Genomic DNA, 14,958 nt, shown 5'->3' with positions numbered 1-14,958 from the left:
CTGTACGCTCAGAGACAGTTTGGAGCAGCAGCAATAATTACCTTTCAATCTAGCGAACCTGCCCAGGCAGCTCTGTTGTACTCCAGTAACCGGCCCAGGACCGGTACCGCGGCTGCAGCTGGAGACTGTCCTGACCGATTTGTCCCGTAGGCCAAAGCCTTGCCGAGAGGCTTGCTGCTCTTAAAAATTATCCTGATGCTCTGGTGGGGATCTTCTCAAGTATCAGTGGGCACTGAGACAATACTGTGTTCTCATCACCTGCGTCCCAGGTGCTTTTAGGGATCCCGGGTGAGATCATCTGCTGGTGCAAGAAAAAATCCATCATAATGAGCAGAGATGCTTTGGCTGATGCTGACTAATCACACATTGCAGAAATACTTTGTTCATCCACTGCTGAAACTCAGCCAACTCAATAGAGTGCTACCAGAAGGAAAAAGACTATGTCGTAAACTTTGAGATGGCTTGGAGGAAAACTTATTTATTTGAAAGCACCAAGGGAATTGTTTGGGTTGTAATTTGGCCAAGAAACCAGAGATGGTACAACCTGTTCATGAGGAGAGTGTCTGCTAAGGAGTAAGCAAAGGTAGCAGCCAGATTTACAGCGGTGTCTGAACAGGACAGTGATACCCAGCATGCAGGAGTGGCTGGGGTTCAGGCTGAGCAGCGACGAGCAGAGCCATCTACTCGGCTACAGTGGCTGCTTGCGTGCCACGCCATAGATCACTGCCTAGGCCAGCAGCTGAAAGCCCCACCACGTCTTCTGACCAAACCTTCAACTGTCAGTTGTCAGATGAGCTGAGGTCCCCCACTTGGAAATGCACACATGTTATCTGAGCAGAATTATCTCATCAAACAGGCCGCTAACATTGCATTTTTGTGGCTAACTGATCTCCTTTCCAGTTGTTTGTTACGGGCTATTTAATGTATATTCACAGAAAATGGGAGACAAACCTCTCATGAAAAATTTGTCTCAGCTCTCAGGCTGCCTGTTTTGCATATGCCTGAGCCGGATGGGGACGGGCTGTCCTTGCTGTCCAAGATGTTGGTAGGGATCCTTCCTCCAGGACTGCAGGACAGACCAGAAGGTCTTTTAGAGCAGAAGAAAAGTGAGGAGCAGGACCCAAATCCCTAAAACTATTAGGCCCCTTCTACCAAAGAGAGTGCCCACAAAGTCCTCTGACACTTCTTTCGGCCAAACATCCCCAGAGTTTCATCAATATTCTTCATTTTAATTCTAGACACTAAATTCACTGCTACCGCAAATTTCATTCTCACCACTCCATCCATCTCTGAATTCTGCTACCACCACCGAGGAAGCCTGAGCCTGCTCTGTGGGCTGCTCCTACTCCCACCCTGCCAGAAAACGGGAGAGCTGTTATTCACCTCCAGGCTCCATATTGCACCAATGCCAACTCCAGTAAAGTGATGAGACACAAGACAAAATGCTCATCTTGTCCAAATTAAACAATCGGAAAAGTGAGATGGTTTTGGACTGATATATAAGTGGCATTAACTCAGTATCCATTTCAGGATTTCTCAGCTACAAAAAACCCACATGACATTTCAAAAAAAACCCCAACAGATCTGTCTTCCACAATTTTCAATACTAGTATCTCAGTGTTGAGAAAAACTATCTGCCGCTCACAAAAAAAAAAACGGAAGGGAGTGGGGGAAGGACATTATTTAATTCATAGGATACATACAGTTAGGAGCGGTTATGGAAAGGTCTTGCCCTTTCCTCCCAAACCAAACCTCCCAAATTTTCTTATGGCACTTGAGTGATTTAGTCAACATTTTCCAAAAAGTCCAAGATGTTCAGGAGTCCGTCATCTGGATGTGACCAAATGTGGATCTCTACGTCCCACTTGTCTGTGGTGAGACTAAAATCAGCCATAGAAATCACACATTTTGGGTGATTTCTCTCAGAATGTAACACACTCAAAAGAATTATTTGTAGTTATAAGAAGACAGTCAGAGGTGGCCACCATCTATAATACACTTTCAGATTTTAGGTTTCCCCAACAGTCGTTGTAGAGCTATCTCTTATCTCCAGCAGCTCCAGGTGAACGCGGATCCCAAACGTGTTTGCTGTCCCACAAGGCTGACCTTTGAACACCTAAGCTGAATGCCATTAAAAAACAAATGGTCTTGCAAGACAACACTCTAGAAAACTCTATAGAACTTATTATTTAAACAAACCTTTCCCTTGTTCTTGGATAATTGAAAGTCTCTACTGCATTGCCAGTCATGGGATGAGGCCAAGTTACCCTCAGGGACCCAGGAAATGCCATTAACCTAGCAACATACGTGAATGCATTTGAATCTCGAATGGAACTGAGAAAATGTCTCCACTGCTCACTTATTTTAAATAAGCATAGGTAAGTCACATTACTCCATTTTCTCTGAATGATTTCTGATTCTCAGTAGATAATGTTTTTTTTCTCATAATGCTTTTCCTTTACAGAAGTATCCCAGGAAATAAATAGATGTTCTTTGTCCCACACTGCTCTGTGCTAAAGTTCTCCAAGGGTTGTCCACTGCTATCTTCTTCCTGCTAGTTAATATCATGGTGCTGGTTACTCCTTCTCACTTTCAGTTGCCAAATGTCATTAAGTGGTAACAAAAAATATGAGTGTTGCTTGGTGCGGCCTTTCTACACCAACAACTGCATTGACCAATCAGAAGAAAGTCACCTGTGTTAGATGGTGGTGAGCAGGTGGGCTGTGTGATGAGGTGATGGTAGCAACAACCCACTTAATGAGGAGAATTTTGAGACCTGTGCTCTTTGAAAAGAGTGGTAGAAAGGTGTTGCGCAGCTCTGTCTAGAAAGTGATCATTTGGTTACTGTCACGACTACTGAAGATTCACGGAAGAAACATTGTTCTCCAGAGGGCTAAAAAAATCTCACCTCAGTACATGACCAAATCCAAGGCCTCATGCAACACATCAGAGATCTATTTGCATTGCAGGTCGGAACCACCCATGAAGCAGGTCAGGAAAACAAATTGGCTTAAACACCGAAGTCCTACGATATAGTCTGGTCACAAGATTCACAAACACAAAGTCATATCAAGAGAAAGGCTTTGAAATCTATATTATCTTACTTGTTGTGGCCTGTGAACCACAGCAAGGACCATCTTGTCTTCACAAAACCCCCATGTTGCCCCACAGGGTGTCTGTCAAAAACATGAAACTGGAGCAAACAAGAGGAAAATCTAATGCTGCTGGATTTTTTGCCCACTGTTGTGACCCACAAGGAAGCAAATATTGCAAGCCATCATTTCATATAGCAGATGATGTCTTGATTAGTCACAGCAAGAAGACTCAGTGAAAAGGCGAAAGATGGATGAGATCCGGGGTCATTTCTAGTGAACCAAACAGCTGAAGTAGCTAAGTAGGTCAGGACAGAGAGCTCTGATGAAGGGATAAGTGAGAAGAAGGGATGGTGAAAAACCTGTGGAGGCATGGAGAGGTGATAGAGCATGCCCAAGGCAGGAGCACCAGAAACAGGAATTAGAAGTGTGAAAAATATGACTTAGAATTAAGGTTTAGAGCTCATGAGGAGTTTGTACACTAGATGGATACTCTGCAATGAAGATTTGGAGGCAGACAGAAAACCGATGGAGAATTGGAGTATGAGGCATGGAGCAAATATAGCTCTCTCTTAATAAGGTCCAAGTCAGATCTTATTTTTGTTGACAGGACACAGTGGTTTCAAGGAAGTTTTTCGTATTTATGCTGTTATCAACAAGAGCAAAATCCAGACCCAGAAGAAGCCAGGACACAATATAATCACCTCTTTGAAGTTCAGGGAACAAAACACAGGCTGATTGCAAACAAGAAAAGGAGCACTCTAATCAGTGTACCTTTTCAGATTAAGATGTATTTAAAGATTTCCAAAGAAATTGAATCATCAGGTGACTAGAGAAGGATGCATTCAGACCTGGAGAAATACAAAACCCTAATTTCCCTTCTCCTTGGTGGAAAAAGCTCTACTTAGCATAACAAGAAAGATCGAGTAAAGTCAGAGACACAGCATAGGAAGGAGTTATTTTCTTTATTGTTTGGGGTATTTCTTTTTGCATTTTCTTTCAGAAAGAAACAGCAGGCTTTGAAGATTTCACTACATATGTAAGCATAACAATCAATCTATCATAAAAAACATAAGCAGAACTGAAAACAGCTCAGAGTAAAGAATTTGCTGGAATCTATCTGCCAGCATAACTCACCCTTAAAATTTAGCAGATAAGAAGGAAAGGATTTGCAAAGAGCAATTATAATTTACTATGTAAAGCAGAGATTAGTAGGCAGCAGCTAGAATAAGCTAAATAGGGGAGAAGTATTGACACTATCTTTAAATTGTAAAAATGGAAATTACATTTTTTAATTCATTCTCTACCAAACTATGGAAACAGTCAGAATAATAACTATCATGTAATCTTAGTTCAGATTCCGACCCAAACACAATCTTTCACAGTAAAAGAAAGGATGACTGCCTAATATCTTCCCAGCAAATAAATTTTAAATCTGCTCCCATGCCTGCTATAGAAGTTCCCTGCAATAGTCCTTGGCTCACATTTATTGACTGAAAGTCCCTGCATGCTACATTAGTCTGTCTCCACAATGTTGCAAAGAGGTGAGCATTCAGACAGCAATTAATAACAACTCTTGGCATCAAGTAGAAGAGATATTATCTAAGGCTGACATCGGTATGGAAATTAAATGTTATATTTGGCAAGACGTTTCTAAACAGACCATAAGGGCTCAGGTGCTTTAATGCACATTTGCTTAAATGCCTTTTCCTTTTTTTCCTTTGCTTTGTTGTAGTCCTTTTCGTCTGTAGGTTTGGTTCATTCAGAATTTCATCGGCATTGTGTTGCTTCCCTGGAGACACCTCTGTGGGTAGCTTGCATTGCACATCCTTTCTCCACCCAAACAGATGACAACGACTTGCTGTGTTTTCTTGCTTGGTCGGACACTTGGAAACCAGAGGAGGGAGGGAGGTCATTTTTGCTTAAGAAAGAAGGAAAAGGGGAAGATAGTTTGGGTGGTGTATCTCAATGAGAATCCTAAGGCAGTAAGCAGCATGCAAATAACGCAAAACATTAGTTGTTACAATAGCTGATATGAAGATGTTATTAATCCATTGTCCAAATACAGTTTGCATTTAGAGACAAAATCTAGGTGGTTCCTCTCTGCTCCTTTTGATGGGCTTTTGCTGAGCACAAGAGTATGAGGAAAGCTAACTTTCCAAATAGCCTGCTTTTTGGTTTGCCAATTGGAATTTCTTTTGTATATCTGTTTTGTAACAAAAAAAAAACCACCACAACTAAATATTAAATCCCTGGGAGCTTCTCCCTGGGATTTTGCTATTATTATCCATTTACCTCTCAGAAGCTTCACTATCCTCCCATTCATGCTCTCTTCTTGCTTTCTTCTCAAGACAAACCTCAGTGAAATTCTGGGACCGCTGAAGTCACCAGGATGTTTTCCCATTATTTTCCCTCTTGAAACTTCTACCTGTACCAGTGCATTGAGCTGTAATGTTACAGTCTGAATCATGGGTGCACTTTTGAAAGGAATCTCCCAGTCAGCTCCACTTACTGTACTGTCGTTCATATCACAGCACGGTCTTGAGTGCCCAAGCTGGATCAGTTTTGGGATGAAACTAAATGTGAAGCAGCACTGCAGCTCCTCAGAGGTGTTCAGTGCACAGGACCGGGACAGAGTAAGCCCCATAAGCACACATCAAAATGCATTTAGTGTGGGCCTGGGTTCATCACCATCATTTCCAGCACAATCCACTCATCAGTTCAAACCACTTCCCAGCACAGATATAACCTGCGTGAAGTCAGGCACTGAAACCAGCACTGAATGAGTCAGTTGGATTCCAGCCTGATGGGTACCAGTGTAAGACAAATCGTCAGACGAAGTCGTGGGGTGTCAAAGATCGTGGAATACCTGGGCTTGAATAGGGCTGGAAGCCATCACAGCCTGCAGGGAGGGGGAACAGCAGTGATCAGCTGCATCTTTGCTCCTGAGAGCTCCCACCGTGTCCCTACCAGCCTGATTAGCCTCCGGTTTGGAAAGGAAAACACTGTCTGGCATGCCACCTTTGGGGACTGCTCAGAGACAGCATTGATGTAACAAGCTCAATGAAAGCATCATTGCAAAAGTCAACCCCCCTTTTCCTTATTTAATTGGATGCAAACATTTGTTTCTTGACTGAAACTTGGCATAGAAGACAGGAACATCAGAACAAGTCTACTAACTACAGCGTTTTTGGAAGCCATTATCACGGGTGCAAAATGGGAGGGAAAAAAAAAAAACAATCCAGCAGCATTTTATACCTATTTTTGGACAGGTTTAAAGGGTTAAATTGCAAAGCACCTGTCTTTTCCTCCTTGAAAAAGCACTTAGAAATATTTAGATCCAGCTCTTCAAGATCCAAAAAGTGGGCTCGTTCAGAGTTTTAAAATGCTTTTAGAGGCTCATCTTTCTAAAAACAGAGAGGATGTTTTGTCTGTTTGCTTTAATAATCAGGACTCTGACTACCAGTTTCATGCACAGCAGCTGTGTTTTGATGAATCAACAGGATTTCGACCAAAGCTTCTTTGACTGAAGCTACCGGTATATCAAACTGGTATAAGCCATGGTAAGGCCAGTGAAGCCCATGAAAGTACTTCTGTCTGCACCACCCGAGGACCATGACCCAAGTATTTTCATGCTCAGTGCGGTGACACATGGATGAATTTTAAATGAAATAATTTCACAGATGTGTAACCTCCTTAATCCTACACAAACCAAATAAATAAATAAATAAAACCTTAAAAACAAGCTGAAAAAAAAACAAACCTAATCAAGAAATTGGCTGGTGGTACTGTAAAGAAAAAATCTTTTCCCACTTTCAAATTTTGCTACTAAACCCCAAAACGTTCTATTTCTTACTAATCTGTTTTTAAATATAATACTCAATCACTAAATAAAGTGCTTGTTATGTAATAAGAATGTGTTTAAATAACCAAAATTTTCCATTTTCTTTTGTACTGTAAAGCAATTATTCAGTCATGATGAATAATTTCCAAGAAGGATTGTGACCCAAAATTAATCTTTCTGCAGCAATGTTCTGTTGATCAATTCAGTGAATTTTAAATGAAAGGCATGTATTATATTTTCAGAGCAGTGGGTCACACAGAGCTTCACAAAAAGCCCAGGACAGTATCTTCTGGCTGTCTTGGTCGCAGTCCTGCTGGAAAACTCTGGGCAATTCAATCCTTCACTCATTCCTTGGAGCGACCTTCGTGCAAAAGCAAAGTTACTTCACTCGAAGTATGTCCCTCACATAAATACAGTGAAGCTTAATAATTCATGTCTATGACGAGTTGCAGGTTCAGGAGGAAAGATACCAGTGGACCAAACATTAATTGACTATCATGCTGTATGAAAATAAGCAAGAGCTACCGTGTTTTTAAATAGGGCACATTTAGGCAGGAAAGTGTATAAAAGTTATTAAATGTCAGGTTGGCAGTGTTCAGAAGAGTCTGCTCTAGATTTTTATGCTCAAAAGATTTGAGAACTATGGGACTGACGAAGAATGAAAACATTAAGGTTACTTTTATGTAAGTATTACAGTGTCTTGAATTGGAGATAGACTATTGAGCTAGCGAGATCAGGCTATTGGGACAAACCAACAATACTCATGGTAGAAAACAGTCAGGACAGGGCCAGCATAATTGTCCAGTAGTAGGGCACAGATATGGCCTGCATTAGATATTATGAGACCCAGTGTAACAACCACTTGAACCTTACATGAGCTATTTGGCATCATAAGAGACCCTCTTGCAGGACATGGAGGTCCTGGATTCTGACTTAGCACCTTCACCAAAAGGCTGCACTTCCCTTCAATGATGTGCTGAACCTTAGAGCATCTCACACAGCAACTATTTCATCGTCGCAACACTGAGACATTAATTTCTTACAGGTTATTTCCCATTTTTACTTTGGGATGATAAAACCAGGATGGCTAAGTGACTTGCCCAGGCAATGCATGCCAGAGACAGAGCAAATTTATTTTATCTCTGCAGACCCAACACTGAGATGTCTTAATTTTTTGTTTTCTTTCTTTTTTAATCTAGGCATCAGAGGTAGGTGTATGGAGTATGGCAAGAAGGATTACACAATAACTAATTGTTCCAAGGAGCAGCATGTGTCCATAATCCGTCAAGGAATTAATACAAGTTGACAGAAGACACTTGCTGTACTGCATAGGCAGGACATACCGATCAAAATTGTCCCAGAATACATGCTTAAATAGACACAGCACGAGCCGAACACACAGTGCTGCTCATGGCTGTTCAGTACTTCATAAATTAAAAATGCCTGCGAGACGATAATCACCATCTTACACATGGCTCCCTGCTTTCTCTTACTGGTGCACGGGCCATGTGCTGACCATGAGCCCCGCTCGCTGAAGTCCCGGGGCACACCGAGCAGGCAGCATTATTCCTGTTGCTCACAGTAGCATTTTTTGCCACTGACACCAGCTGAGCCTGAACATCACCTGTGGTTAAGGCAGCTCAGGGGTCTGGGAAGGATCCTGGCAGAGAGTGGTCAGAGCCCACCCAGGCTGGAGGCACCCCAGAGGCAAGAAATGCTCCATCGTCCACACACCTGAGAAGCACAGCAGGATTAAGCGTTTCTGGACCTGCAGCCAAAGCCCTAAACTTAACCTTTCCTCTGTTTTGGGTGCTACCAAGAAATCTTCCATTTGCCTCTGTCTCCCTGTAACTGAGCTGCCTGGTAACGGTTTAAGGCACCAACAAAGCAGCTCCGGATCGGGCCCTGAAGAGCATCATGGTGTAGAAGTGGTACCATTCGCTGACTGCAGCTGTAACGATGAGCGCTTCAGGGTGAAGGTGTTGCAACACCGGGACAGTCTAACGGCCCTGGGGTGAGGTCCCAGGGAGGTGAAGACCTCCTCTTCCTCACACCCTTGCACTTCATGGGACCTCCCTGTCCCCAGGAGCTGCTGAGACATTTGCACACGGAGAATTTTATCTCAATGGCTGTATTTTGTCTGAAGCGAACAGCTGCTGTAGCTCCTAGGTGGAGGTCAAATATGCTTTAAAAGAGGCTCCCTGCCCATGAACTCTGAAACACAAGGTCAGCCAGCGGTCCCTTTATTTTCAGAGTAAGATGAGCCATTGTAGGGGTGAATAAACCTGACTAGTTGATACGTAGCTCATTATGATGTCCATACCCATTTTCGTTCAGGAAAGTAAACCTGATCTGTTGGAAACAATATCTAGGGCATTTATACAGTAATTATAGCGAACTAAGATCAGTTTTTTTAAATGAAAGTGATGACAATGCTTTATGGAATGAGTAGCAACAGAGCTGATTTAGATCCTTTATAGTGCTAATGAAATGTGAATAAGTAGGAGTCTCATTATCTGCACTTTAGTATGTGCCTTAGATTGCTCATTATCCTACCACGTTGTGAATTGGCACTTGTGCATGTGTGTGATCCTAATGGTTTTTACACAAAAAACTTCAAGCTTTGTTTAGTAAGTGGTGCTTTAATCATTATATTTTGGTTATGAGCGTAATATCTGGCTATGCACTATCCACATAGAGTGCCTAATGGTCTGCAGCTTCAAAGCAAAAGAAAGAAGATTTCAACAAAAGCTAGATTTTTCTGGGAGGAAAAAAAAAATCACATGATTTATAAAAACCCTTTTTATTATGCAATAATTAGCATTTTCTAAGCATTCACAGTGTGGCACTTGAAAAATGAGACTTTTAAACAATCTGAATCTCTTACATTCATATTGTGGGGGAAAGAGAAGAGAGAGAGTAACCTCTTGACCACATATGATTTCAGCAAAAGGGCAGGGAAAAAAAAAAAAAAAGAAAATCAGCAGACGATGAAGTCTAAACTATGGGTCGCTGCAGAAGGCATCCTCCTACCCTGCATGTTACAGTTCAGCGTCTTGTTTTTCCTGCCTCCTGTACTCTTCATGTTGGTTCCTCCTGAAGTCCTATCAGCTGCTATTGGCAACAAAACCTTCCCATTCTAAAGAGGACATGGCACCGATGAGCGTGCACTGGAGCAGCTAAGCCTCTCATCGATACACCTGAGAAGACACAGAACTGATTAAAATAAATAATAATAACACACAATTTTTCCCCAAAGCTCCAAGCAACCCTGACAGAACTTCTTCCACGTGTGACAGGGCTGGACTTAAATACATTTTCTTCATAGTTATTGTGATGCCTCATGGTTTAATTAGATCTGCTGGATGTCTCTCTGCCATCTGTTTCCTTCCAAAAGCCAGCACCTGTCAGCATAAGCTCCAACACTGACTCTCCAATGACTGGCAGAATATATTTCCTCCTTCCTAAGAGGAAATATATTGTTATTTCCTAAAAATACAGCACCCGGGGTTGTCTTCCACTGCAGAAAACAGAGCACCTTAACTTTGACATTTCAATTGTATTCTTCTTACTCTACATATCAGACAGGTCTCTCAGCAAAACTGGTGAAAATTATAAGAGGGAGTAAGGACAAATATTTTAAGATGCAAGGAAAATACTAAAAATGAAAAAAAAAAAAAACAACACCCTTAGGAATAAAACATAACCCTGGCTTGTATTTAATAGGGCTTAATTTCTTCAAATGCTTTGCTCGCACCCTAGACATGCCGATGGAAGAGCCAGCATGCACAGTGTTACCTTATCTCCTAGGTGACAATCCACTTGGAGGGACTCGCTTTGGCCACCTTCCTGTCGTGACTAGGATTTAGGTAGCAGTGCTGTTGGGCATGTATCTGGAATCTGGGCATTGTGGGCTCTGACCGCATCAGATCACACGATGCAGGTCCCTGTTGAGGGCCTTTCCTACCATCAACGCCTCCAAAGCCGGAGGGCATTTCTCCATTTGACATCTACTGGCAAACAGACCTGCCCAGTCTGGCCTTCTCACTCTAAACTCCCCAGGAAAGCTGGGGTCGCCTGTGTATTTCTATTGGAACTCATATGGGACAGCAGTCATTCACCTTCTGCTAAGCCAGCGGTGCAATGCAGTCAAAATCACAGCTGGCACATTGGCTAAGATGACAGTCAGCCAGCTGCCTACACATACATGTGAAAACAGGACTCCTTTCCTTTCCTCCCGCCTTGCTTTTTTGCCAGGGTTTCTAGGTCTCAGATATATCGCTCTAAGCTTTCAGATGTCAGGATTGCTCACTGCTTGAAGGATGTTTTTCTGATACCAAAAACTCATTTGGAGCCAGGAGGTAATAAAGGCTCATTTTAAGAGGACAGATGACTTCCAGTTTGCATTTGTTTACTGGAAACAAACCGTTCATCTGAAACAGACTGGGGCCAGAACTTCTTGGGTGAAATCCTGGCCCCATCAAAGCCAGTGGGCATTCTGCCACTGCCTACGCATTCACCACATCATTTCTTGTATACAGGAACTGGAAACTACTGATGTTTCACACACAACGCATCCAGCAGGGAAAAGCTCTAGAACAAAGGAGAAAGCAAACGCAAGTTCTACCACAACACAATTTGGCTGTACATGAAACGCGGAAAGGCTCAGTTAGCATTTGGACATCACGGTGATAGCTGCTGTGTTAATTGAACATCACCTTGGAGATTCTCTCTCACAGTCAAAAAGAGCCAACAGCTACCAATTTCTCAGACACCTGGTACCTAGATGAAGGTCTGAACAGAAATTGAAGGATGGACAACATAACCCAGGAATATGGCCCATGTACCTCAAAAGGACTTGCTATTCGCTCCTCATAGAGCATGAAACCACTTCATCTTTTGTTCCTTTAAAAAAAGAGCATTATTGTGCCTCTACTTTTTTTTTTTTATCAGTTAAGCTTTATGCTGCTCTTGCTCTTTCTTTAACATTTCACTGCTTTTACTAAACATTTGTTTATCCCACATTTTTTAATTTTTATAGCAGGAGCATACTGATCAGCCATTCATCTCTGTTCATCTGCTATGTGAGGGGGCTGCAAGTTGAAAAGTTAAACTTTCTAGCTTTTCTAAAAATGAAAGGAATGAGACAAACAGATGATTATTTTTTCCCCCAAATCTGTGCCTTCTTGGAAAAGCAGGTAAAACCACACAGCTACATATTGGTGAATGTATTTGCATTCTCAAGTAAGAGAGCCAAATTCAGGTGTTGCTACGTGTCACTGCATCGTAGGGTGCTTATCCATTCTTAGAGGTGTATTGGAACCAAACCAAAAGTCTGGTCTTTCCAGAATGCTTAAAGCAATGGCCTAATTTTATGAAAGGGAATAAGAAACGTGCCTTTGGCTTCAGCAAGCACTGAGATATATCAACAGTAAAGGACAAAGTTTGAACATATGTAAGTGCCCAAAGGTACCTAGCAGATTTTCAAAAATTCTAGGAGTCTAGACACCTCTGAAGTCAATGTTGGATTGGGAACTGGGCATTTCTTAAAAGTTAAGGTAGACACCTGAAAGCAGCTCGCTGTCCAGACACTCAGGTGGAAAACAGCAGTTCTGTGGTTTTGGAAACTCTTCTCCTACAGGATTATGAACTCCAGCTGTTGCTGAAGCTCCTGGAGAGAAGGGCTTCAGGATTCCTCCTCCATCATGCCACAGCTAGATCCCCTAGATGTGTCCTATAGACAGCAGTACATTGGAAAAAGCAGATATTAAGTAGAGAGGAAATAATCATATTTAATTCTGTAAAATTTACGCTTGCAGATCATATACGTAAGAACTAAACGTACAGAGATGTGATATCTGGTCTGAGTGTGTCCGTGGCAGTTCTGTCATTGGTAAGGTAAGATACAGGTAAATCATGTGCTGTGAGAGATAAGTAACACTTTAGCTTGAGCTGAGACATCAGATTCATTATCTGGCAAAAGTCTAACTGCAGCATATTAAAAGTAACAAAAATTCAGATTGTTGTTAAATATCCAAAAACTTAAAAAAAATAAATTAGTAATATCAAAGCTCTTGGTTTGCCAACATAATAAAATGGTCCCTGCTTTTCAGACTTCCACTCTATCAAATTCCCTCGCTACTTCAGTTTCAGCAGCATTTCTAATTTACTTTCTTATCCTACTTTTGTAGGATGAGATGACTTCTGATAATTAGCTCATCCTTGTTTGAGAGGCTAATTAGGACTGGTTGAAGGAAAAAAAAACAGCTTAAAAAAATATTTCCATTGTCATATAACTGGTTACAAAAACCTTTTATGCATTCGTTCTGAGTTTTCATTAGAAACATTAGCCCAAGAACCCCAAACTTGAAAATACTGTGTTTGTTTTCTTTAATGAAAAATTCAAGTTTTTCTAGACATTCAAACCATTGCCAAATCTCTAGCAATATTTGGCAGCAAAATGAGCTGCATTATGAATAAACATACCAACATTTAGAATTAATTCCAGAGCATTTTACCAACGTTAGTTGGCTAGCTAATTGGGAAGCAAGTAGGTAACTCTTTAGTCACTTGACCAGAGAAAAAGTTCTTTTGGGTTAAATCTACAGAGCTGAAATACCAGTGCTTGACACTTTTCCGACACATCAGGAACTGGGGCTCTTCTGTGCAGTGCATGAGGAGAGCTAGGAGCTGGAGAACAAGATTACAGAAGCTGCCAGATGTAGTAGGCAACTGCTTAAACGAGCATTAGAAGACGTGAAGGGGAGACCTAAGTTCCCCTCCCACTGACCAGGTATCTTTTTTTGGCCCGCACCTAGAGCAACAATCCTGGGTTTGGAGCTTAATGCTTGGGTCAGGTTAGGTCCTCTCAGAAACTTGGAAGATCTTCCCTTGACCAGCTCTATGCCTTGCTGGGCTTTTACTAGGCCGTTAAACAGGCAGATGTGAAACCTAGTCTGAGGTTTCTCCTTCACCTGTCGTGCTTACATCAACTCTGTCTTTAGGTTATATGTATTCTGAGATGGATTTTCAAGTGTTTCTCTTGCACAAGACACTTTCATTTGAGGTGGAGGTGGATATCCATCTCTCCCATGTAAAGACAATGCCCATCGGGTCACGCTTGTTGATACAATATACAAGTTCTCCCAGCCCTATTTTGCCCTTCTGTAGAAATACGCTCTTGGTCTTGAAATTGAGGGTTTGCATGCTGTTAGGCAGTCAAGAGGGTGATCATGAGTCTTTCGGGTCTTGATTGAGAATGGCAATCAGTGGACTGTTGGGTAAGGAGCCTCACTTCCACCCACGCTCTGCAGCTGATTTAAGTGCCTCACTTGGAGTTAAGCAAGATACAAATAATTCAGATAAAAATTATTAGTTCCCCACTACTATGACAGCGTATAATCACTGCTCTTTTTGGACTGTCTTTCTGGCTGGCTCCAGTGGCAGGTCTCTACCTATCACACTTGTAGGCATTCCACTCTCCTTACACCTTACAGGGAGAAGTTAGGCCCTGTGCACTCCTTGAGTTACCAAAAGTTAGGTACAGTTTTCTTTGTAATAATTAGTCCGCAAGATGTTTATCCACCTCCAGAGTTTGGACATACATTTTGACTTGTCACTGTGGCACTGTTATTTAGACACCTAAACCTCTCTGAGCTCACCCCTCTGCTATTAGCACTTTTTACCATTTGCACTAAGCTCATTGGAAAAGAGGGAGGAAAAGACGTTACATGGCAGCAGGCTGGTGTGAGTGCGCATCCGGCTCACTGCACAAATATTATCCCACAAATACAGATAATTTCCATGAGGGATCAAACCTCCAGCTCCTTCCAGTAGTTTCTGAGTGTTACTATAAGCATCCGGATCCTTAGAGGAGATGATGCAGGAATTAAATCAGAATTTAATTTTCTTCCTTATCTCCATTTCTGAAAGGTTATTTTATGTCACAAAGTCGCACCTCCGAGACCCTTGGGGTTATTTGTGTCTCCATGAGACTTAACTTGGGCTTGTAGCTATGCTTTA

Source organism: Vanellus vanellus (genome assembly GCF_965231255.1).
Source record: "Vanellus vanellus genome assembly, chromosome: 3".
In the NCBI taxonomy this organism is placed as follows: domain Eukaryota; kingdom Metazoa; phylum Chordata; class Aves; order Charadriiformes; family Charadriidae; genus Vanellus; species Vanellus vanellus.
Note: the sequence above shows the minus strand (reverse complement) of the source record.